We start from the raw sequence: 24,842 nt of genomic DNA on the forward strand, positions 1-24,842 counted from the left end.
CATCCGAACCAAGTCGAGGGCTCACTATTAATGAAATTCAAAGCAAGTTGCACTTGGGAAAAGACAGCAAGAAACGATATGTGGTAGAAAACAGTGTTTTATTGAATATACAGTGCAAAGAGTAATACAGAACTGGAAAAAATTTTCTGTTCACAATATTTATTATTGTTTTGATAATAAACGTCGTCAGTTTACTTTTATAAGAGCTTTCGCTTTATAAAAAGAAAGAGTAGCTATCATGATAACAGTTACAGATTAACTATTGGTGGCGTTAAACTTGTAATCCTTTTTAAAGACAAAACTGAATACTGAATGTTCTAACAAAAGCAAACACTAAAAATTAAAAAAAAAAACTTTGTGGCCGCAGAGTATAAACTGACAATTGCTAACTTCTAAGAATAAACAAACAATCATGATCACTCCATTGTAATAAAGTGGGCAACTGTAGCGGGCGCCTTCCAGACACAGATACGTTAGCCACTGCAAAATAAAGAGTCAGTCACCATCAGTTCTGTTAAAAAATTAACAACAACAAAGCTGAAGGAAACGTTTTAAGAAAAACTTGCTTTAGCAATAACGGGACTTAAATGGGGAAGTCTTACGATTTGAAGTTATGCGTCGGCTATTATCGTACCTTAAACTAATTTTTAACGGGTTGTGCACGGTATTAATAATCGAGTGCTCGCTTCAGGCAGCAAAAGTCTAACAGTTTATTTAAATTGTTAAATTAATTTAATGTGATCGAAATATAGATGTCAGACAAAAAAAGAAATGTTTTGTGTTTATCTGTGTAGCCCCAATATCGTAGATTACGGCGAAAGATTTAAAAGTCCTTTACAAAGGGGAATATGTTGTACATAGTTAAAAAAGTTTGATGGTATATCCTTTTTTCTCTGTCTCAGTCCCTTGTCGCCCGCTGAAATGTAACTGAAAGGGACGATTTTGGGAATTTTTCCTTAAAGTGTATATGACATGAAAAATATTTTCTGCTTATTTGAAAGGCCTTTCGAAATACAGAAGAATGGCGTTTTTCTTTTCGAAATATCTTTTTTCGTTTCAGAGATATTGACGTTTTTGTATTATGCAAATTAGATCAGTGATGACGTCACAAGATTTGACTCTAAAAATGGTAAAATACTGAATAAACAATATCTCTAAAACTATCGAAGCAGTGTTCTTGAAACTTGGCACCACAAATGTGCATCACAAAAGGAACAAAATGACACCCTTAGTATTGTTGCCATAGCAACTCTTTCAGCTCCAGTCTCTCTCTGTCAAAAAGACAAATATCCCCTTATCTGACCTCTAAAGTGAGACAAAGGGTCCTGCTTAGAACAGACATAGTTCCCATATTGCCTTAATTCCCACCATTGGTTTGGCTGCGCTAGATGGTTCTTGGTTTAAGACAAAAACTGGGAATTTCAGTTTTTATTGAGACAGCACCAGCGGCAAAACTGTTGTCATGGCAACAGCCCTAAGAGTAACATTTTGTTTCTTTTGTGATGCACATTTGTGGTGCCAAGTTCCAAGAACACTGCTTTAATAGTTTTAGAGATATTGTTTATTCAGTATTTTACCATTTTTAGAGTCAAATCTTGTGACGTCATCACTGATCTAATTTGCATAATACAAAAACGTCAATATCTCTGAAACGAAAAAAGATATTTCGAAAAGAAAAACGCCATTCTTCTGTATTTCGAAAGGCCTTTCACATTAGCAGAAAATATTTTTCATGTCATATACACTTTAATTGAAAGATACAATTTGCTTCTAAATATGCTTTTTTCACATAAATCGGATTTCTGGGCCAAAAGCTATCTGAAACAAGCGAAATTTTGCTTGAGAAGCGATCTTGGGTATTTTGCTTAATCATCATCATCATCATCATCATCATCATCATAAACTTTATGTAATCTCGAATTTCAGAGTAGCTTGACAAGCTAAGTACTTATTTACCCATGTCCTAAGACACATAGAGGTCCAGCGAGCTCGCGTATGCAACAATTAAGCTTTTGACGCCCAGGCGAAGGAGGAAACAATTTTTGTTTTGTTCGTTAGTGAATAACAAAGGATATCGCGGGTTTGTATAGCTTAATTTATCAGGGCGTGTGAAACGTACTATTCTCTTTTTTGTTATATACTAAAAATATATACACCTGATTAAAGAAATGTAGACTCACGAAAAGCATAAACCATAAACGTTGCGTCCCAAATGTTCACTGGGAAGTCGGAAAAAAGTAATCGTCGTCTCTGACAGAGTGAATATCATAATAAAGCAAGTTACATAAATCATGTTCTTAAATTCCTCAAAAAAATGGAATATTACTAAGCTTAGCAATGCTGTCTACCCAGGATCCCATTCAGTCTTGTCGTTTATTGTCTATGCCGGTTTTTACCAGGTCTGGGTCAACATTTCCGTCTACGAGTTGGTGTACATCGTACATATTAAAAACCTATAAATGACCCACCCCCGGTAAACAGCGGCTAAAATTAATGAATTAATCTAAGTGCTGCAATAAGTTAGTAGAACGTCTTCTTACAAAGTAAAGTCAGCAAGATCGATTAGCAGTGCAACACACATAAGTCGCATCCACATCTGTACAATCGGCATCATCACATATCTTAAAGCCTTTCCTTGTGTTGCAATTATCACGGGATACACATTGCCCTCCAACAACATCGTGTTCACAGTTTATATATCGACGCCGAGCCTTTCCTTCCTCCAGTCCTTCCTTGAAATCCTCTGCAAAAGTAATTGAAGATTGATGGAAGCAATTTTACATGTCCACAACTACAAAAATTAACTGCCACAACACCATTTATCCAACAGCAGAGCCTCTCCACAACGGCCACCTTTAAACTACGGCGGAGAGGAAGTGGAGTCCCTCGAATATTGACTATCCCATGCATCACTATAAATATTGTGATATCCATTGGGAGAATTCAAAAGTATAGGAAAATTCATTTCCTGACGAGGGAATTCCACGTTAAATTTCACGCAAAAAACCGATATCGCGAAGCGATGAGTGCGATATCGGGTTTTTCAAGTGAAATTTAACGTGGAATTCACGAGTCAGGTAATGGATTTCCCTTGAATCGCATAGCCTTTTTAGAATATAAAGAAAACCGGTGAGGGTAAAAGACGGAATGAGTTTGCGGAATGGCATGTGGCATGACTTGCGGAATGGCATAATTATGCGGAATGTAATTTACGCAGGATGACTCATTGACATAAATTTTACTGAAGAGCGCGCCAATTTTTAAAGAGCAGACGCTTTATTAAATACTGCGGGCTTAATGATGACAATCGATTGAAGATAGCGTTCTTCACGGATTCTACGAAAAATATTTCGGCGGCCAGTGTTTCCCCAATGCTAAGGATTTCCCATTCTGTGGACGGTTTATCGCTTTTAGTCAAAAGATAAAAACAGCGACGGAAAAGCATCCGACCGTAGATCTTTATACTACAAACCGAAAAATGCCTCGGATACATCTTTGTATTAATATTCATGTAGCGGTTATTAATACTGTATAAGTTAAACAAAACATCGAGACAGAAAGTCCAGTTTTGGCGGATGTCATCTCAGCTTCAGTAAGTAGAGAGTACAAAGCAGAGAGATTACGAACACTACGGCATATTTGTTTCATTAGAAGTCTTCTAGCCCTGCTTTTCGTTAGTCTCCTTCGCAGCCGCTCGGGCTGAAATGACGCAACGCTCCCGGTTCGGCTCGAGTGCCGGGCTGCGAAGGAGACTAGCTTTTCGCCTCCCATTATGAAGACTATATAAACTCAGTGGAAGACTTGAACATTAACTTAAAAAAGCGGCAACCGACCGCCGATCGAGTAGAGCGAAACTTTCATATAGTGACTATAGTCACTGCACGGTACCAACAAGCTATCGTATTTCAAATCTAGCTCGCATTGCAGGTTTACCGATAAGGCAGATAAGGAATCCGGCGAGTAATTATCACTGCCTACTTGTTGTGAATACTTGGCTTTCTCTTAGGAAAAGAAAATCATTCGCTAAACATACATTTTATTTTACCGCAAAAATCACGAGACGCACATCGATAAAATCCACTGCGGTGTAAATAGTGTCACACCAGCGGAGAAGCCGTGTCACGATCTCTTCATCGCTGTAATAAAAAGCTAGAAATATACCAAAAGTAGTTGTCTTCAATGAAACCACTAGCTTTTTCCCACCCCTAGCAAGTTTTGATTTAGAAAGAAACGATTCCTGGAACAAGGCAGTGACACGGTCACACATTATTTCGCGGGCGACTAACAACACGTCACTTGCTTTCATTTTATATTTAAATGCGTTGTCTTTTTAAAAACTTCTCTTCAAATGGGTTGAACTTGACAGTTGTGTGTCTTGCCTTGAAGTACGTAGCTTTAGAACGAATATCGTTCTGTATTTTGAGGCAAATAGACGAGAGTTTTCATTCATGTTAACAGAACTACTCACACACATCTAGTCGATAATCATGTCAAGTCCTCGGAAGCGTCACGGCAAATAGCGAAAATAATTTCTCTGCTTCTGTTCGGCGTAACTCGGTGATTTAAACGGTGAAATGATCTTTACAACGATGTTCTATGGAAGTTTCCTGCTCAGTCCTTGATTGTTTGAGCCAGCAGTATTTAACAAGGCGGCTTCTCTTTTAAAATTTGGCGCGCTTTTTAGTATAATTTATGTCAATGAATCATTCCGCGTAAATTACATTCCGCATAATTATGCCATTCCGCAAGTCATGCCACATGCCATTCCGCAAACTCATTCCGCCTTTTACCCTCACCGAAGAAAACCCGTTTTCTTTTTTTATTGTGGCTGAATGTTGCAATTTTTACCGCGCGCTCAGAAAGCCATTCCAAATCAATTGTCATGAGCCAGCGAATCGGAGTCAAGCTAAAATCGATCACAAAAGTTCATTTGAACCTCGCGGTTGACAATGAATCATTGTTTTTTAACGATTCACACACAAGCGTTTAACCATTTTAACTATGGAATGGTAGTATTTGAGAGAACATTCTTGTTTTTCGAACATCTATTTCAAGTTTTCGTCTCATCAGCACAAGTCAAACTTATGAAATATTTTATCTCTTCGGCCTGAAAGAAGTAGACAACACGCATCCGTAGCAAAAAGCACTGAACATTCAACAGCGTCAAGTAAAGGTTTGAAGGAGGCGTGGAACGATAAAGTAAGTACCTTGAAATAGCTTACAATTAAAATTCGACATTTATAAGTTAAAAGTCTAAGTCTATCGCAGACAATTTCTATGAAAGAGCAAGGCTGCTTTTAAAAAACCCGCTCTTTAATAGCGGGTCGCTTAGCAAGCACATTTAATAGTTGGCTGGTTCGCTGTGTGTACGTTTTGTTATTTCCAGAAACTGCTTTTTGCATCATGAGTATCAGTTAAAGAATGTAAAAAGTCATTCTTAATCGAAAGTTTGGAGCTTTTCACTGCATAGCAATTTCTATAAAACTGTCTTTTGTTTTAATCGAGTCTACAGCACGCAGTAATTGTCATGATTTGTTTTCTTTCGTTTCGTGTAGATTTTATTGTACGAACACGGCATTACTGTCGAGCTATCAACAGTATTCCTTAAACAAAATAACCAGTTAATCTTTTACACGAGAAATTTGTAGTATTCCTTTCTTTGAGCGAACGTTTCGGCAGTGGTCGTGTAAGCGTAACTGCTATTTACTCGCGAGTTTGTCCATACGGTACGGACATTTTTATTTTCCGTTTCTCTCATGCGGTGAAAGAAAATGTTTAACCGCTGCTCGTAGGAAAGTCGATATTGAAATTTAAACAAGGAAAATCTTCTGCTTCCTCACGTCGGTCAGGTTTTTGCTTTGTAAAACGGAGAAAGTCGTTTTGAAAACATAAATCGATTCTAATTTTGCGTACGTTGCTATCGGAGGCTACGCGTTGCTACGGTGCAATATCGGTCAACCTCTGACTCGTCCCCAGTCGTCCTTTGAGTCGCAATTCCACTCTGAATACCTCGCCTTGATAACCAATAAGATGGCGAGAATTCTCCTAGCTATGCGATTCTAGGGAAAACTCCAATGGGGATGTGATGGAGTACGGTTTAGATGTTGGGGTTAATAAACTTACTCATACGTTGTTGCTGATACAGATTAAATCCGCGAAAACGTCTTGCTTCAGCAACAAAGCCAAGGATCAGCAGGAAAATTACCAGTGCGCGAAACATCTTTTGTCAATGACAGAATGGAATTCAGTTGGAAAGCGTCTGAAATAAAATAAGTTGTTTTTTGTAAAGCATCAGTCATTTCCCGCTAGACTAACCTCTACTCCTCGCCCTCAATTTTTCCAAATCCGCGGTCCCAAGTACTTAAAAAATAGATCTTCATAAACCTCTTTACAACCCGAGTTTTCGAGAGTAACTCAAAATTTTCTTAGACCCACGATTTCGTAGAAATACTACATTACTTGCAAAAAATTTCGAACGATTTTAATCAGGTTCGTATATTTAAAGTGTCCGAAAATAGAACCGTCCCAAATTTTTAAGGGTCCAAAATTTTAAGCGTCCGATTTTTTTTACAGTACAGTATAAAACTTTTAGTACGTACTTTCTTGGGCGACGCGATCACATGTATTCAAGGAAAATGTACATGATTAAACTAGAACTCGGATTAGTCCTTATTTGTTATTTTGAATTTTTTATTGTTTTTGTGACAAAAATAATGCACATAAATAACGCCCACTGCAAGACCCACCACAATGTAGATGTAGATGTAGCTTGATGATTAATAAGGAAGCTACTTGTCCAGTTAGGGTTATTTTATATGATCTCTTTAAAGATAAACAGTAAGGATAAAATCCCTTGAAACAGGGTACGCATTAGAATTTACGACATGTATACGCGTCTGTTGCAAATAAATACGCCCCAAGGTAGTTAGGCTTAATTAACTAGAATACTCCTGTAAGCAAAAGTATTCAAACTATAAACACGCCGAGTCAGCAAACCTGTTGAACATAGCAGTGAACGCGAGTTCGGCTTAAATACCGTAATGATTCGATTTAGCGCCCTCCTTCTAATAAGAGCCCCCTTTCGAATAAGCGCCCCCCCCCCCCCCCTTTCAAATGTGTTAGCGCCCCCATTCTTATAAGCGCCCCTATGCTAATAAGACCCCCATTGTGGCTAACTGTACCAAATGAAGTCAACGACGTCGGCTCGTGAACATTCACCGTACCGGACATGTATATATTTGCTGCCAAAATGAACAATTCTTTTAAAAGTAACTGAACTTTTAACAATTTGCTACTGTTACCGTTTTTGTTGTTGTTCGTTATTTTAATATCTATTAAAGTTTTGTTTTGAACATTTGGATGTTTCTTAAAAAAATTAAATAAGCGCACTGTCCCGAATAAGCGTCCTGTCTCAAAAAAGCACCCTCCATTGACGTGCCAAAAGTAAATAAGCGCCTTGGGCGCTAAATCGAATCATTACGGTACGATAAATTAAAAACCAAACAGCTTGTGATAAACACTATTGCATTAACTTGAGTGTAGTAAAACGCGATGATTCAACAAATATAAGATTCCTATAGAACTGAACGAAGAACGTGAGGTCGGCAAGTTACTTCTTAACCCACGTAAACACTCTAAAAGCTTATTACTTTTACCAAGCACTCCAGTAATTGAATTTATACACCATAATAGATTAGGAATACAAAAGCTCAAGTACTAAAAAGGAGCCTTCCATTATTTCCAGCAAGCGGCTTTGTGAAGTAAAGTTATTGTTTTTTGGCTAATAAGGTGCTGTTGGCTTTTTAAAAGTGTTTTAAAATGCCGAATAATGATAAACACAGAAATTACTGAAATACGGAAATTTTCTGGGAAACAACGGCCCTGTGGTTAAAGGCCTCTCTGTGTGTGCCAATTAGTTCGCGCCAACAACTTACTTGCATTCTCTGAAAAAAGTATAATTACATTATGAAGCACAATCTCTGCATACATTTAAAAATCAAAGGGTGGGAGCGAAATCCTTGCTTTATCTTCGATCAATGCCACTGTTTTTCGCTGTTTTCCGTTTGCGTTTCTCCTAACAACAGTGCGCAGTATTTAATAAGTGCCATACATCGGAATATTTCAAAGGAATCATTCGATCGAGAAAGACGACTCCTCTAAGGAGTTCTTTAAAGCAAAAAAGGGGGGCTTAAAGTGTTTTGATGTTTTAATAAGTTTTTACCGATAAAATGTTCCAGTAATTTGAGCTTGCAGAATTTTTAAGTCCTTGAAATGAACCCCAGTTTTGGTCCTTAAAACTATATTGTACTCCAATCGATAGTTTTCTCTTTTGCACTTCAGTGCTTGTTCAGTTATCATTCCACGGGATTCAAAGGAAATTGTAATCACAAAGTTCTAGAAAACTTTACATCAAATCATAATAAATGAGTAGGGAGAGGTGTTGAGGTAGTGCGAGAGGTCATGATGTTTTGGAAACATGCTTTATCTCCCATCAATGCCACTGTTTTCTGCACCAGAAAATGTGCTTTAAATTTTATTTTACGTTGTTTTACAACGACTGGCCGAAACCACCTAGGATGGCGCCATAAGTTTCTAACTGCTAACAACTACAATTAAATATTCTGCCCAACAAAGTTTTGTTCAAGTCCTTTCAACAAAAGAAAGGCTAGTCTCCTGGATAGTCCTGGATATCTTTGCTAAATCCACTAATAGTGGATCATTAACACTGTGTAGTGGACTTATGCGAAACATCTCAATTAAACCAGGTAAGCATTCTGAAAGTTAATTAGTTCTACCAAGCACTCTGGTAATTGAATTACAATACCATCTTAATGGATTACGAATACAAAAGCCAGGAACTAAAAAGGAGCCTTCCATTATTTCCAGCAAGCGTCTTTGCAAAGTAAAGTTATTGTTTTTCGGCTAATAAGGTGCTGTTGGCTTTTTAAAAGTGTTTTAAAATGCCGAATAAAGATAAACACGGAAATTACTGAAATACGGAAATTTTCTGGGAAACAACGGCACTGTGGTTAAAGACCTCTCTGTGTGTGCCAATTAGTTCGCGCCAACAACTTACTTGCATTCTCTGAAAAAAGTATAATTACATTATGAAGCATAATCTCTGCATACATTTAAAAATCAAAGGGTGGGAGCGAAATCCTTGCTTTATCTTCCATCAATGCCACTGTTTTTCGCACCAGCAAATGTGCTTACAATTTGTCTGCAAATTAGAATCGGCCCGCTGAGTTCCAGTAAACGTATAAGCATGAAGTGAAGTTATGTTCCGAATCAAAACAGCGTGTGTGATGCAAGCTTTTGCAATTCATTGTTTGTATAGCCGGCATTTCCCGGGTCAGTTTATAAAACAATTGTTAAACTCGAAATGTTTTTGTCGATACTAAAAGGAATTTGTCTATTTAGAAACGGCAAAGACTTATTGTGCATATGGATTACTGTATCTGAAGTATTAGCTTTTGCATCATTTAAATCAAAGGGCGGAAGCGAAATCTCGCTTTATTCTTTATGGTTGCCATTTAAACAAGCTGTGTTCCGAGCCAGCTAATGTGCTACAATTTGTCTTAGATATAACACACAGCTTTATAAAATCGGCCAGAAGTTCCAGTTTTATAACTTTGCACAATACAGCGTTATGATACAAATCCAAAAAGCGCGTGTCAGTTTTTGCACTTCAGTTCTTGTACCGCCAGAAGATTTAAAAGAATGAAACATTTCGTCAACATTAAAGAAATGAAAGTAATGAAAAAGTTTGAGCTTTGCCCAAAATATTTCTTACCTTATTATTGTTGGAAGGCGTTTAAGCAACAAAGAGGTCTTCGTTCTTCGAGCAAGACAAAGCAAATGATCATATGCAATCAGCTATCGAAGAAAAGGGCACGTCGCTTGAAGTTTTGGCTAAACTGTAGAATACCGGGCCACTAATTTGCATGTCATTGAATTTGAATGGTTCCTTTTGTTTCTACTATGCTTCGTTCTTAAAGCGTTCAGAGATATGTAAATAAGTGGCCCGGTATTGTAAAATCGCTCCGAATTTGTCTCACCCTTTGAGTCTTGACTTGACCAATAGGAAACCAGTTTATTAATGCTTTTGCCATTTATGAGTGAGTGTTCTGCTTCAGTGTTCCTTTAATTATGGAGCTTTGATCACGCAACTAAGATAGAAGCTTTCAGAATGTGGACATGGAATGCTCCAGTAATTTGAAATTGCAGTACTTTTAAGTCCTTGAGATGAAAGTAAACTTTGGTACCTTGAATACTGTATCATTCCGTTTGCGTTTCTCCTAACAACAGTGCGCAGTATTTAATAAGTGCCATACATCGAAATATTTCAAAGGAATCAGTCGATCGAGAAAGACGACTCCTCTAAGGAGTTCTTTAAAGCAAAAAAGGGGGGCTTAAAGTGTTTTGATGTTTTGAGTGTTCACTAGCCTGCGTAGCTGGCGGTATTGTTGGGTTTCTGTAGCATGAAATAACTAGGAGTATTCCTACTCCTGGTAAATTAAAGGCGTTTAAGCAAGATAAAGATCTTCGTTCTTCGAGCAACACAAGGCAATTGATCATATGCAACCCGCTATAGAAGCTAAAAGGGCACGTCGCTTCAAGTTTACTCACCCCTTGAGTCTTGACTTGACCAATAGGAAAACAGTTTGTTAATACTTTTTCCATTAATGAGTGAGTGTTCTGCTTCAGTGTTCCTTTTATTAAGGAGTTTTGATCATGCAACTAGGACAGAAGTTTCCAAAATGCGGACATGGAATGCTCCAGTAATTTGAAATTTCTGTACTTTTTAGTCCTTGAGACGAACACAAACTTTGGCACCTTGAATACTATATCATTCCGTTTGCGTGTCTCCTACTGAACAGTGCGCAGTATTTAATTAGTGTCCTTTATCGGAATATTTCAAAGGAATAAGTAGATCGAGAAAGATGAATCCCTTAAGGAGTTCTTCAACGACCCCATTTTTCGCAATCATGGGGCGCCGAGTCGTACCATATTGCACTAAATAAAGATACAACTCACTTTTTATTAAGCCAGGTAAACATTCCGAAAGCTAATTACTTTTACCAAGCACTCCGGTAATTGAATTACACTACCATCTTAATTGATTACGAATACAAAAGCTCAGGAACTAAAAAGGAGCCTTCCATTAATTCCAGCAAGCGTCTTTGTGAAGTAAAGTTATTGTTTTTCGGCTAATAAGGTGTTGTTGGCTTTTAATTTAAAAGTGTTCTAAAAATGCCGAAGAAGGATAAACACAGAAATACGGAAATTCTCTCGGAAACAACGGTCCTGTGGTTAAATGCCTCTGTGTTTGTGCCCAATTAGTTCGCGCCAACAACTTACTTGCATTCTCTGATAAAGGATAACTACGCTTTGAAGTATAAGCTCTGCATAATTTAAAAATCAAAGGATGGAAGCGAAATCCTTGCTTCATCTTCCATCAATGCCATTGTTTTTCGCACCAGCAAACGTGCTTACAACTTGTCTTACTTATAACACGCTTCAAACTAGAATCGGCCCGCTGAGATTCAGTAAACGTATAAGCATAAGGTGAAGTTATGTTCCGAATCAAAACAGCGTGTGTCATGCAAGCTTTTGCAATGCAGTGCTTGTATCGCGGTCATTTCCCGGGTTTTATAAAACAATTATTGAACTCGAAATGTTTCTGTCGATACTAAAAGGAATTGGAGTAATCACACAGTTTTTCGGAATTTTTTCTTACCTTATTATCGGCAAAGGAGTTCGGCCAAAAGAGAGGTATTCGTTCTTCGATCAACACAAGGCAAAATGATTACATGCAGCCCGCTCCAGAAGAAAAACAGCACGTCGCTTGAAGTTTCCCCTTGAGTCCGAAATTGACCAATAAGAAGCCAAGTTGTTAATATTTTTGCCATTTTACTCGGCTATTGTATTGTATTGTATCGAAGACATAATGAAAAATTATTCTGACGTAGTAAACCGTAGAAATAATCAGCGGGAGGCTGTAGAAATCCTACGACAACGAACCAATCACATGCAAGTTATTTGTTTCGTCATAAGACGGATCGACCTACAGAGTTTCATTCAGCGGGGTGGAAAAATGGCGAGCAAGAACTCGAAAGCGAGAAAAGGTTACAAGGGAAGAAGCCCGAATGTGCTCCGTTATATTGAAAGTTGTGGCACTGAGAATCAAGTTACCAGTTTATTAGCTCCAAATCTTGTGGCTGGCGCAAGGCTCGCCGCCAAAAACGAAAGTCAGGCCCTGGACGAGAAGACGTCCAGGACATATGAACTAAAAATCTGCTGACGTGTAAATTGGTGACGTCAAAAGTGGTTGAATGGCCATTTCTCCAAATCCCGGAATAATCCGGACTTAGCATATTAAGGGTTAAAGGTGATTCTGCAAATACTATGCACCTTTTGCTCGTTCCTTTTTTGTCGGTGCCGGCTGGTGGGGTTAGGAGGAGTCGTGGTATACTGCTAGTAGCGAATAATTCTTTGAGAGTTAAATTCCTTTGTCGTTAGATATTCGTGTCGTTCAATTCATCAACCGATAAAGCTTACTGCTTAGTACTTATTTCATTCTTTCGTGCGTCCGCTAGCTCTCTAGCTAAGACCACCGTGCCCACGTTGAACTTCGTTTGTTTGTTTGTTCGGTCGTTGTTCATTTGTTTGTTCGTTCTTTTCTTCGTTCGTTCGTTCGTTCGTTCGTTCGTTCGTTCGTTCGTTCGTTCGTTCGTTCGTTCGTTCGTTCGTTCGTTCGTTAGCTCGATCGTTCGTTTGTTTTTTCGGTTCGTACACTCACTCGTTTGTTCTTTTCGAGTTCGTTCGTTCGTTAGTTTGTTGTGCTTTCTCGTTTGCGGCAAGAATCATCCGGAAATTGTCTTCTTTTGAAGCCTTTTTATTATAACAGCAGCAGCATGTTTTTTTTTTTTCATTAAGATTAAACTGAACTGCCCTCGGCTGGATTGCGTGTTTCATTCAGTTCTCATCTGGGGCTTGAAATGTCTTTTAAAATAACATTAAAAGTAAACATTCCAAATGTTTTGATTGTCATTGTAAGTCATTTGTAGCTGAAGTAAAACAGGTAATCAACAGAACGTAAGCACCACACAAATGCAACTAACGAGGTTTAAATTCTTACAACCGCTTATCCAGCATATAAATTGTTTATTAACTCTGGTACGGTAAGCGAGTTTAAAATCTATTAGTACAATTCAACAACTTCAGTTGCGACAAAAAAAAAAACAACTGACAAAAATCCAAGCTTAGACGAGTCATCTTGACATTACTTTAAGACAAATTTAGACAACTCCTTCTTAGACACTATTAAAAGCAACTAACACTAACTAACACTGACAAATTACAATGCTTTTTAGATCGGATATTACTAAAATTGGGAATGGGAAACCGAAAACCGGGAACGGGAGTCTGGGAACGAGTGGTTAGCGAAAAAAAATTGGAATCGCAACTAGGAGCTTTCACCTTCTGGCGGAGGCAGAATATTACCGTGTGTAGTTCAACTGGCCTGTTTACGACAAAAAATCGCAGTCAAGTCAAATCGAGATGAAAGCCTAAAAGCACACCGTCTTGGCATACACACGTTTTTGGATATCTTCTACTTGGAATCGTGATTTTGAGATTTTTTTTACTAAAAAAACAATCTACCAGAGGCAGGGTATCACGGTTTGTATAAGGCCCGGCCATTACCATCTAGTAAAAACGTGAGCTGCACGTGGAAGGCTCGGGTACTTGGCAAATGCAGTCTAGTCTCTTTCTACCAAGGTGCTGGCGAAAGCCCAAAGTTTGCAAACCATGGTAATTTTTTTTCCTTTTTATCTAAAATCGCAGAGAGAGGCAGACGGATCGAAACTTTGCTGCTTTGAAAGTATGGTCTTCGACTAACATCCATGCAAAGGTTTGGAGTGAATGGAACCGATTTAAAGCAATTTTTGGCGTCGTTTTGTCGAACAGTTGTGTGTATCGAGTTTTGCAATTGTTCACCCTAGCGATATTTTAGGTAACAGTAAACGTAAAATAAAAAATCGGTGAAAATGCGGTTTAAATGCTTTAGAACAGTCAACAAACATCACATAGACAACATATGATGTGAAATATAAACTTAACTGGCTGCTTATTATATTTCCTTTCGATATAATCGTATCTACAGAGTTTCATACGAATCTTAATAATCTTGCCGCCACCATTTTGACTAAGTGGTCATTACGTGAGCCTGGGTTCACTGTCGTATAATTTGCTATTTCCGTACTTCCCACTTCGCAACCGCTGACCACTTGTTTATTCGTTTATTCGATTCGTCCGTTCTTTTTTTCTTCTCGTTCGTTCGTTCGTTCGTTCGTCCATTCATTTGTTTCTTTCCTAACATAAATTTAAGACTTACCACTTTGAAGTCATTCATCATATCCATTGCAATCACATCGTTATGTTGAGGCACACGAATGACTTCAACCTGGTTGTCCACATCCACTTCTACAACTTCTTTAACTATTGTTCTTTTCTCAGGAATACTGAGCGAAAAGCTCTCAAGCTGTAATATCGTAAAACAAGCATGTATTTATCAAATTCAACAGTACAATACAGTCTTAATAGTATTAAAATCACATAAGGAAAGTCCAATTATTTTCGTAATTAACACAAACGCGCTGCTGTATAGACATCTATAAGCTATTGTTTGCATGCAGTAGCCTTCGCTGGTCTTCACTAAAGAATTAAATCAGTTCCGCAGTTGCTGGAAGTTGATACTCTTGTTTTAGCCGCGATTTTACTTGCACCAATGTCAAGTCATGTTCCTTGCTATCCTCCAGCTCATGACTTACTTTTCCCTTCATTATTTAACTTTCAGATTACTTGTTTGGTCAGCATTGTTCTGATCTCCTCGTATGGAGTTCAGGTAGATTGCAAGGTATGTTTAATATTTACGCGATTCTTTAATCGGAACTGCGGAAATTTCCGGAGGGAGGTTAATACAAAACCTGTAAAGCGACATGTGGTGGAGGTGGAGGGGAAGAGGAAGGGGGGGGGGGCTTATTTTATGGAGGGGGCTCAAACGAATCCTAAATCAGCTGGCGTGAACATAAAAGAGATAAATTGATACACTCTTTGCGGTAGGTGCATAAGGAAACATTAAAGTGTGCACGAAGCAACGAAGTCGAAAGAAAGTGAAAAGAACTCACCATGTCTCGTGAAAATTCTGGAACTTGGATCGGGTAAAAAACCAGCAAAATGCAGCAGGATATTTCGTCTTTGGTAGATTATTTTGAGCTTTATGTTCAGTTTTCGGGGATTAGCTAGAGACTATGGATGCTAAAGATTAGCTAAAGATGAAGGATCCAAACAGATTGGGTTTAAGTTGACACTTGTGTTTATTTCAAGTTTTGGTGGTGCACCTTCTAACAGAACTAATGTTCTAAAAACAAGATATGATAGAGTCAAGTCATCATCCTTAGATAAAAACTTAGCCTGAGCATAATAAACGAGCGTTGCGAGGAAGAGGATAGGAGAAATGAGAGAGGGGCCGGGGTAGTGCGAGAGGAAATATTGCACTGGCAACACATTTTTACGGCACTTTCACCACTTTCTATGGTATTACAAAAATCTACAGTAAGACATGATCACCAGCGCCAAAATTGGAGGCCATAGGTAAAAGTTTGCTCTATGGGTATTCTAGGATACAGTGTTCCCCAGTCATACGTCCAGGTGTATTCATAGGATACAGTGTTCCCCAGTCATACGTCCAGGTGTATTCATAGAGTTTCTGCTGAAAAGGCTATTGCAGAAGATTTTCATCTTGGAGCATTTGACGTATACAGGTAAAGATGAAGCAGACATTCTAAAATGAGTGTAGGAAGGGTGAGTTAGAACCTGATGATGGGGAGGCACTACAATCTTAAGTAGGTATAAAGTATCGCAAAACTCCGACTAAGTAAACCCTGAACTTATTATCAGTCAGGACACCTATGGGTCCGAGTGTGTGTTTAATAGTGGTGTGCGCTAAATACACAATGAGCGTCCAAAGTAGTTGAGACAGTTTTTGGAATTGAATGCTAGTCTCAAAATTTCAATTATTCCACTTCAACACAGGTGTACATTGGGAACCGGCCCCTCCCCCTTTTCAATGATGTACAGAAACAGGTCTTGCAGAAAGCAAATCCAACATTGTTTTGGGGGGAGGGGGTAATATCGAAGGGGTGTGGGCCAGCATTTGTATTAGGTGCTCAAAAATCACCGAGTGTCTCGTCACTTTTGTCGCTGGGAGAAAAGCAAAGGACTTACTGATGGTTATGTGTTTCTGCTTAATACAGGTTACACTGTTATTCGAAATGAAGGCCAGTAGGAAACATAATAACAAGAGTTGTACATTTTTTAAATAATTTGGATTTCAGTGTTGGAAAATATCTAATAGATTGGTAATCAATGATCAATAATTCATTGGTAATCAATACTCAATTAATGATTATCTATATCCCATACATTTTTCTTTCTATTTGATGTATCGTTGACTATCCATTGATTATCGGCCATAATTATTTGATTAGTTATGCCTGACCCCTTTTAAAGGATAAAGGTTTGGACCTTTCTTAATTCCTCCTGGATATAAAAATAGGACCCCCCCCCCCCCCTCCACCCCTTTCACCTCCAGACAAGGAAAAAAAAAAGAAATTCCTCTTACAAACCCTCCACACGCCGAATAAAATCCTCACTCTTCTGTAATCTTCCGTGATACGGGTATTTGTTATCGCAGAAGAAGCAGAATACAGAAATGTGTTTGTTGGACCAGTGTATATCTTGATGCCGGTTCATGGCTTTTGTAGACACGAACATTTTAAACCCACCGAGGTAAAAGCCCTCTTCCCATCCGAACCAAGTCGAGGGCTCACTATTAATGAAATTCAAGGCAAGTTGCACTTGGGAAAAGACAACAACAAACTTTATGTGGTTGAAAACAGTGTTTTATTGAATATACAGTGCAAAGTGTAATACAGAACTGAAGAAAATTTCCTGTTCACAATTATTGTTTTGATAATTAACATCATCAGTTTATAAGCGCTTCCGCTTTTTAAAAAGAATCGAAAGAGCAGCTATCATGATAACAGTTACAGATTAACTGTTGGTGACGTTACACTCGCAATCCTTAATTTTAAAGGCAAACCTGAATACTGAACTAGTGTACTAACAAAAGCAAACACTAGAAATTAAGCTAAAACCAAAACAGTGAAGGCGTTGAGTATATACTGACAATTGCTAGCTTCCAAGAATAAACAAAACAATCATGATCACTCCATTGTAATAAAATGGGCCACTGTAGTGGGCGCTTTGGACCAGACACAGAGATGTTAGCCACTGCAAAATAAAGAGTCAGTAACCATTAGTTCTGTTTAAAAAAAAAAAACGTTAAAGGAAACGTTTCAAGGAAAACTTGCTTTAGCAATAACGGGACTTAAATGGGAAAGTCTTACGATTTGAGGTTATGCGTCGGCTATTATCGTACCTTAAACTAATTTCATCTTTAGCGGGTTGTGCAAGGTACTAATAATCGAGTGCTTGCTTCAGGCAGCAAACATCTAAACAGGTTTATTTAAATTGTTGAATTTATTTTATTTGCTCGAAATATAGGTGTCAGACAAAAAAGAAATGCTTTTTGTTTAAAAAACACCCAACACAACTTGCTATCAATTTTTTAATTATGTTGTTATTTATTAATTTTTATTTCCTTTTATAATTTTTTTTATATATACAGTATATATATACTGCTAAAAGCAATTCGTCTATTAAACAAAACAATTTAACCGAGTGATACTACTTAAAAAGCTTCTTAACAGTTCTTCTTTACCCATGTGCTACAACACATAGAAGTTCCAGCGATCTCGTTTATGCAAAAATTACGTAAGCTTTTGACACCTAGGCGAAGGGGGAAAAACAATTTAATTTTGTTTTCTTCGTAGGTGAATAACAAAGGATATCGGGAGTTTGTATAGCTTTATGAGGGCGTGCGAAACGTAATATTCACTGGTTTGGTATATACCAAAAATATATACACCTGATTAAAGAAACGTGGACTCATGAACTGACGCATAAACCATTAAACGATGCGTCCCAAATGTTTAATGCATGGAAAAGCAGGTTGCATAAAAATAAATGGAATATCACTAAGTTTACCAATGCTGTCTACCCAGGATCCCATTAAGTCTTGTCGTTCATTGTTCATGCTTTTTACAGGTCAAGATTAACATTTCTTGGTGTACTTCGTACGTATTAAAAACCTACAAAAGACCCACCCCCGGTAAACAGCACCTTAAATTAATGAATTAATCTAAGTGCTGCAATAAGTTAGTAGAACGTCTTCTTACAAAGTAAAGTCAGCGGCAATATTGTTCAGCAGTGCAACACACATAAGTCACATCCACATCTGAACAATCGGCATCACATATCTGAAAGCCATATCTTTTGTCGCAACTTGATTTGGATACACAACTCCCTCTAACAAGCGTCCTGCAGTGCCTATATCGACGCCGAACCGTTCCTTCCTCCAGTCCTTCCTCGATATCGTCTGCAAAAGTAATTGAAGATTGATGAAAGTATTTTTACATGTTCACGACCACAAAAATGAACTGCAACAACAACACTTATCATACAGTTAGTATTTTATCAATCGGTATTTTACAATAAAAAAAAACTTGGCTTTTCCTTCAGTTTCGAGCAAATAACTGTTTCAATAAATCGTGAATGAAATGCAAACGCGCAAACAGAAACCATACTGTCTAGAAGATTTCTACTCAAACAATTAGATTATTTGCTCTCGATTTCTATGCGCGATAGAAATCGAGAGCACATAATCTAATTGTTAATTAGAAGAAATATGTATTCTATCTATTCTATTAGAAGAACCTCAGTCGTGTTCTATTGAATTCCGCGAAATTGATTGGTTCTCCCACTGTTTTCTATTTAAAGGGGAAGTTCACTCCAGAATGGTCATTTATTTTCTTTACGCCAATACAAAGTTTACACAAATATATGTTATTAACCAAAATTTCAGCCTCCACCGTTCGCTATAACCCTTCGAAATCTTTTCCAAACCTCGACAACTGAACGCCGCCATCTTGGAGCTGGTAATGTATGCGTGACGTCAAAGAGCTCAGCCTGAAGTTTGGCGGGGAAATTTTAATAGTCAAAACTCCTTGTTTTTTGTATTTCTTGGAGCTCTGTTTGAGCAAAATGGAGCTGCACAAACAGGCATTTTGACAAACAAAAGCCACTACGAAGAAACAAGGAGTTTCGAGTACTTACATTTTCCCGCCAAACTTCAGGCTGAGCTCTTTGACGTCACGCATACATTACCAGCTCCAAGATGGCGGGGTTCAGTTGTCGAGTTTTGAAAAAGATTTCGTAGGGTTATAGCGCACATTGAAGGCTGAAATTTTGGTGAATAACATATCTTTGCATAAACTTTTTATTGGCGTAAAGAAAATAAATGGCCATTCTGGAGTGAACTTCTCCTTTAACAATTAGATTATGAGCTCGAGATTTCTATCACGCCTAGAAATCGAGAGCGAATAATCTAATGTCTTTGTATAAATCTACTAGGCGTTCAAAACTTATAACAAGACAGGATCTCGTTTTTATTAAATAATGATATAAATAGGTCACGCTACACGCGGATAATTGACAACTACATCACATTGCATTGGCTTCTGTGTGCGCGTTTGCATTTCATTCACGATTTATTGAAAACGTTACTAGGCTCTTCACATTAAACTTGCTTCTGTGTGCGACTTTGTATCTCCTTCACGATTTATTGAAACCGTCATCTGCTCGAAACTGAACGAAAAGCCAGGATTTTCATTGTAAAATGACAATTTAAAGATATACTGACTAACTGTCAAAGGCTCTTTGGAAGTCAAGTTGTTTTAAATCGGGAAACGTGAACGATTAGAAATTTATGAAAAGTTGAACAATTTTGGTGCAAAATTTATTGATGCATAAAAAATTTGTAAGTTAAATCTGTTTAGCTCTTCTTTTACTGCTCCTCGATGGGGACGATGAAAACCATTTTAAAATTGATCTCCACAAAATGTCCCGGTGAAACGCATCTCTGAATATTATGAATTTTAAAATCGCCCGCTTTTAAAAGAGTAAATGAATAGTAAATTATCTAAGTCCTTCTTCACAGACAATAGCCCATTTTCGAGTTACCCTTTGCCTCTGTTTCAAAACGAGTCTACGTGCGAAACCATCATGAAAATGAGTTTGATTTGCATAAAAATGGACCTGAAGGTAAAACTCATTTTCATATGAATGGTTTCGCACTTAGACTCGTTTTGATACAGAGGCGAAGGGCAACTCGGAAATGGCCTATTTGAAAAGCGAAGAAGCAGCCGTCATTCTGTTGACCAACGCACGTTGTTTCGCTATTCACTTTCCACAACAGAATAGATAGTGAGTAGCGTAGACAATCAGAGAACAGCATTCGTGATAAAACGCTAGTAGATTTCTACTAATCGCTGATAGAACACGATCGCGCTCGCGTTGCTCTGTAAAGGAACGACTATTCTTGATTTTTGGCTATAAAATTGTAAGTTTTGGAGCGCAATCCCGAGTTTCTACTAAAACAATTGAAATACTCGTCCTCGTATTCTATGAGCGATAGTTAACTCGGCTGCGTCGCTTTGACAATTCGCTCATAAAAAAATACGGGCTCCATCTGATAATATTAAAAAACAATAAGTTGATCCCTACGGCAAGGAGAAAAGATTGAGACAAAAGATAAAAAACAATTGTAGAATGCAATTGTAGAATACAATTGTGTTGTTATCCTGACCGAGGAACCTTTCCCCTACTCGGCTCGACTTTTCTTATTACTATCTTGAAACAGATATTGACACAAAATGACGTCATCACCAATCGTCGACATTACAGGGGTACGTTGCACTGGAATTATATATGGTATACTGGAAAGCTAGGGAAAAATAGAATGCACGGGATACGCAGACCAACTTCCCTCAAACCCCAATGGTGCCGTTATAGCTAACAACGATATTTTGCTTACTTCCTCGTGAGATAATTGCTTATTAGTACGGTATAGATGTTGGGGTTAAAATACTTACTCATACGTTGTTGCTGATACGGATTAAATCCGCGAAAACGTCTTGCTTCAGCGACAAAGCCAAGGATCACCAGGAAAATTACCAGTGCGCGAAACATCTTTTGTCAATGACAGAATGGAATTCAGTTGGAAAGTGTCTGAAATAAAACGAATCGTTTTTTGCAAAGCATCAGTCATTTCCAGCTAGACCTACCCTCTACTCCTCGCCCTCAATTCTTTGCAAATCTGCAGCCCCAGGAACTTACAAATAGATCCCCTTAAACTCTTTACCACTCAAATTTTCGAGACCAGCTTAAAATTTTCTTAGACCCACGTTTTTGCGGGAAAACTACATTACTCGCAAACAATTTCGGACGATTTTAATTTAGTACATTATAAGTGTCCAAAATTTTAAGCGTCCGATTTTTTTTACAGTACAACATAAAACTTTTAAGTACGTACTTCCTTGGGCGACGCGATCCCATGTATTCAAGGAAAATGTACATAATTAAACTAAAACTAGGATTATTCTTTATTTGTTTTCTGGAATTTTTTATTTTTTATTTTTTTATTGTGACAAAAATAATGCACATAAGTGCCGATACACATCCACTGACTTGTTGGTTTGCACGACCGTCTCCAAAACAAACCTGAGATATAATAAGGAAGGGTCAAATGAAACGGTTTTGCGATGGCAGGAATAGTGGAAGCTGACACCGTAAGATATTATAACCAGAAGATCCTTCTAAAGATCTTGTCGCAGATCATTAGGCAACACCTTGTGCTCCAAAGCTTTTTGCTTCCATTATAGAACGAACTCTAGTTGAGACAATGCTTGAGATACGTAACGGTTTTGATAGAATTTTTATCATTTTCTCTTCGATGCATCTGTTAAACCTTGAGGGTGCAGTAAAACTATCATTTTCACATATGTCGTTTCAGTCAAATTCATCTTTTGTAGGCGCAAATTTACTTTAGCTATGTTTCAGCAAAGTGTCCGAAATTTGTCCGAAATGAGATAAAAAGTGTCCGAAAATTAAACGTCCGAAATTTTTTGCAAGTAATGCATTCGCAATCATCGCTAGCTTTTGACAAGGGACTAAGGGTCTGTTTATATGGAGGAGGGTTGTCCCTGGTCGGAGGATTACCCTCTCCCCACGCTATCTTTTACCGAGCGTTTATATGAGAAAGTTGTCCCTGTTGACCGAGCCAAAACTTGGCTCTGTCGGTTCAAAAGACTGGCGAGAGTTATTTTGAAATATCTATTGTGGCGGCCTTTTCTAAAATCAGGAACGCTGAAACATCGACGAGGACCATTTTGGACAAATTTACCGCCGACTTCGATGTTGTTTTGGCCGATTCCAGCATTTGCGCATGCTCCGTATGTGTCAACTTGTCCCTGAATTTTTCATATAAACAGTTCGCAGCTATTTATAAAGAAACGTATGAAAAGCTCTCTCGCCCGGGGTGGCTCGGTATGGAGGGTAACCCTCCTACCAGGGACAACTCTCCTCCACATAAACAGGCCCTAAGTTGACTTCATCTTCAAAGGAATTCCAAGTTCATACTCCACTAAAAATTAATAAGGCTAGGCAACGCAATAAATGTCTTCAAATGTTGTCGTTCCCAAGGTATTAATTAGGCGCTTGCAATTATGTACATTTTTTTTTTTATTTTTTATTCAATGTCTTGCAGTGATGGGAGCAAGCCTCCCTTTGCAAGACCCCCACAATATAGATGTAGATGTAGTGTGATGATTTATAAGGAAGCTACTTGTCCAGTTAGGGATATTTTACTAGATATAATCTCTTCAAAGATAAACAGTCAGGATAAAATCCCTTGAAACAGGGTACGCGTTAGAAATACGACATGTATACGCGTCTGTTGCAAATAAATACGCCCTAAGTTAGTTAGGCTTAATTAACTAGAATACTCCTGTAAGCAAAAGTATTCAAACTATAAACACGCCGAGTCAGCAAACCTGTTGAACATAGCAGTGAACGCGAGTTCGGCTTAAATACCGTAATGATTCGATTTAGCGCCCTCCTTCTAATAAGAGCCCCCTTTCGAATAAGCGCCCCCCCCCTTCAAATGTGTTAGCGCCCCATTCTTATAAGCGCCCTTATGCTAATAAGCCCCCCATTGTGGCTAACTGTCCCAAATGAAGTCAACGACGTCGACTCGTGAACATTCACCGTACCGGACATGTATATATTTGCTGCCAAAATGAACAATTCTTTTAAAAGTAACTGAACTTTTAACAATTTGCTACTGTTACCGTTTTTGTTGTTGTTCGTTATTTTAATATCTATTAAAGTTTTGTTTTGAACATTTGGTTGTTTCTCAAAAAAATTTAATAAGCGCACTCTCCCGAATAAGCGTCCTGTCTCAAAAAAGCACCCTCCATTGACGAGCCAAAAGTAAATAAGCTCCTTGGGCGCTAAATCGAATCATTACGGTACGATAAATTAAAAACCAAACAGCTTGTGATAAACACTATTGCATTAACTTGAGTGTAGTAAAACGCGATGATTCAACAAATATAAGATTCCTATAAAACTGAACGAAGAACGTGAGGTCGGCAAGTAACTTCTTAACCCACGTAAACACTCTAAAAGCTTATTACTTTTACCAAGCACTCCAGTAATTGAATTTATACACCATAATAGATTAAGAATACAAAAGCTCAAGTACTAAAAAGGAGCCTTCCATTATTTCCAGCAAGCGTCTTTGTGAAGTAAAGTTATTGTTTTTTGGCTAATAAGGTGCCGTTGGCTTTTTAAAAGTGTTTTAAAATGCCGAATAATGATAAACACAGAAATTACTGAAATACGGAAATTTTCTGGGAAACAACGGCCCTGTGGTTAAAGGCCTCTCTGTGTGTGCCAATTAGTTCGCGCCAACAACTTACTTGCATTCTCTGAAAAAAGTATAATTACATTATGAAGCATAATCTCTGCATACATTTAAAAATCAAAGGGTGGGAGCGAAATCCTTGCTTTATCTTCCATCAATGCCACCGTTTTTCGCACCAGCAAATGTGCTTACAATTTGTCAACAAATTAGAATCGGCCCGCTGAGTTCCAGTAAACGCATAAGCATGAAGTGAAGTTATGTTCCGAATCAAAACAGCGTGTGTGATGCAAGCTTTTGCAATTCATTGTTTGTACAGCCGGCATTTCCCGGGTCAGTTTATAAAACAATTGTTAAACTCGAAATGTTTCTGTCGATACTAAAAGGAATTCGTCTATTTAGAAACGGCAAAGATTAATTGTGCATATGGATTACTGTATCTGAAGTATTAGCTTTTGCATCATTTAAATCAAAGGGCGGAAGCGAAATCTCGCATTATTCTTTATGGTTGCCATTTAAACAATCTGTGTTCCGAGCCAGCCAATGTGCTACAATTTGTCTTAGATATAACACACAACTTTATAAAATCGGCCAGAAGTTCCAGTTTTATAACTTAGCACAATACAGCGTTATGATACAAATCCAAAAAGCGCGTGTCAGTTTTTGCACTTCAGTTCTTGTACCGCCAGAAGATTTAAAAGAATGAAAAATTTCGTCAACATTAAAGAAATGAAAGTAATGAAAAAGTTTGAGCTTTGCCCAAAATATTTCTTACCTTATTATTGTTGGAAGGCGTTTAAGCAACAAAGAGGTCTTCGTTCTTCGAGCAAGACAAAGCAAATGATCATATGCAACCAGCTATCGAAGAAAAGGGCACGTCGCTTGAAGTTTT

At 38.0% G+C, this 24,842-nt stretch overlaps 2 long non-coding RNA genes across 2 annotated transcripts in view; both read right to left on the reverse strand.

Moving 5' to 3' along the window:
* The window catches only part of LOC144644085 (uncharacterized), a 100,420-nt gene that overhangs the window by 60,503 nt on the left and 15,075 nt on the right, over positions 1-24,842 (reverse strand). The gene's annotated exons all lie outside the window — the stretch shown is intronic.
* Positions 279-9,906, reverse strand: LOC144644050 (uncharacterized). The gene is made up of 4 exons (XR_013569016.1): positions 9,794-9,906; positions 6,124-6,259; positions 2,541-2,743; positions 279-480 (listed from the first exon to the last, which is right to left on the reverse strand). It is a non-coding gene; the product is annotated as an uncharacterized LOC144644050 (long non-coding RNA).

This window comes from Oculina patagonica, chromosome 1, assembly GCF_052425735.1.
Source record: "Oculina patagonica isolate OP01 chromosome 1, crgOcupat, whole genome shotgun sequence".
NCBI lineage: Eukaryota > Metazoa > Cnidaria > Anthozoa > Scleractinia > Oculinidae > Oculina > Oculina patagonica.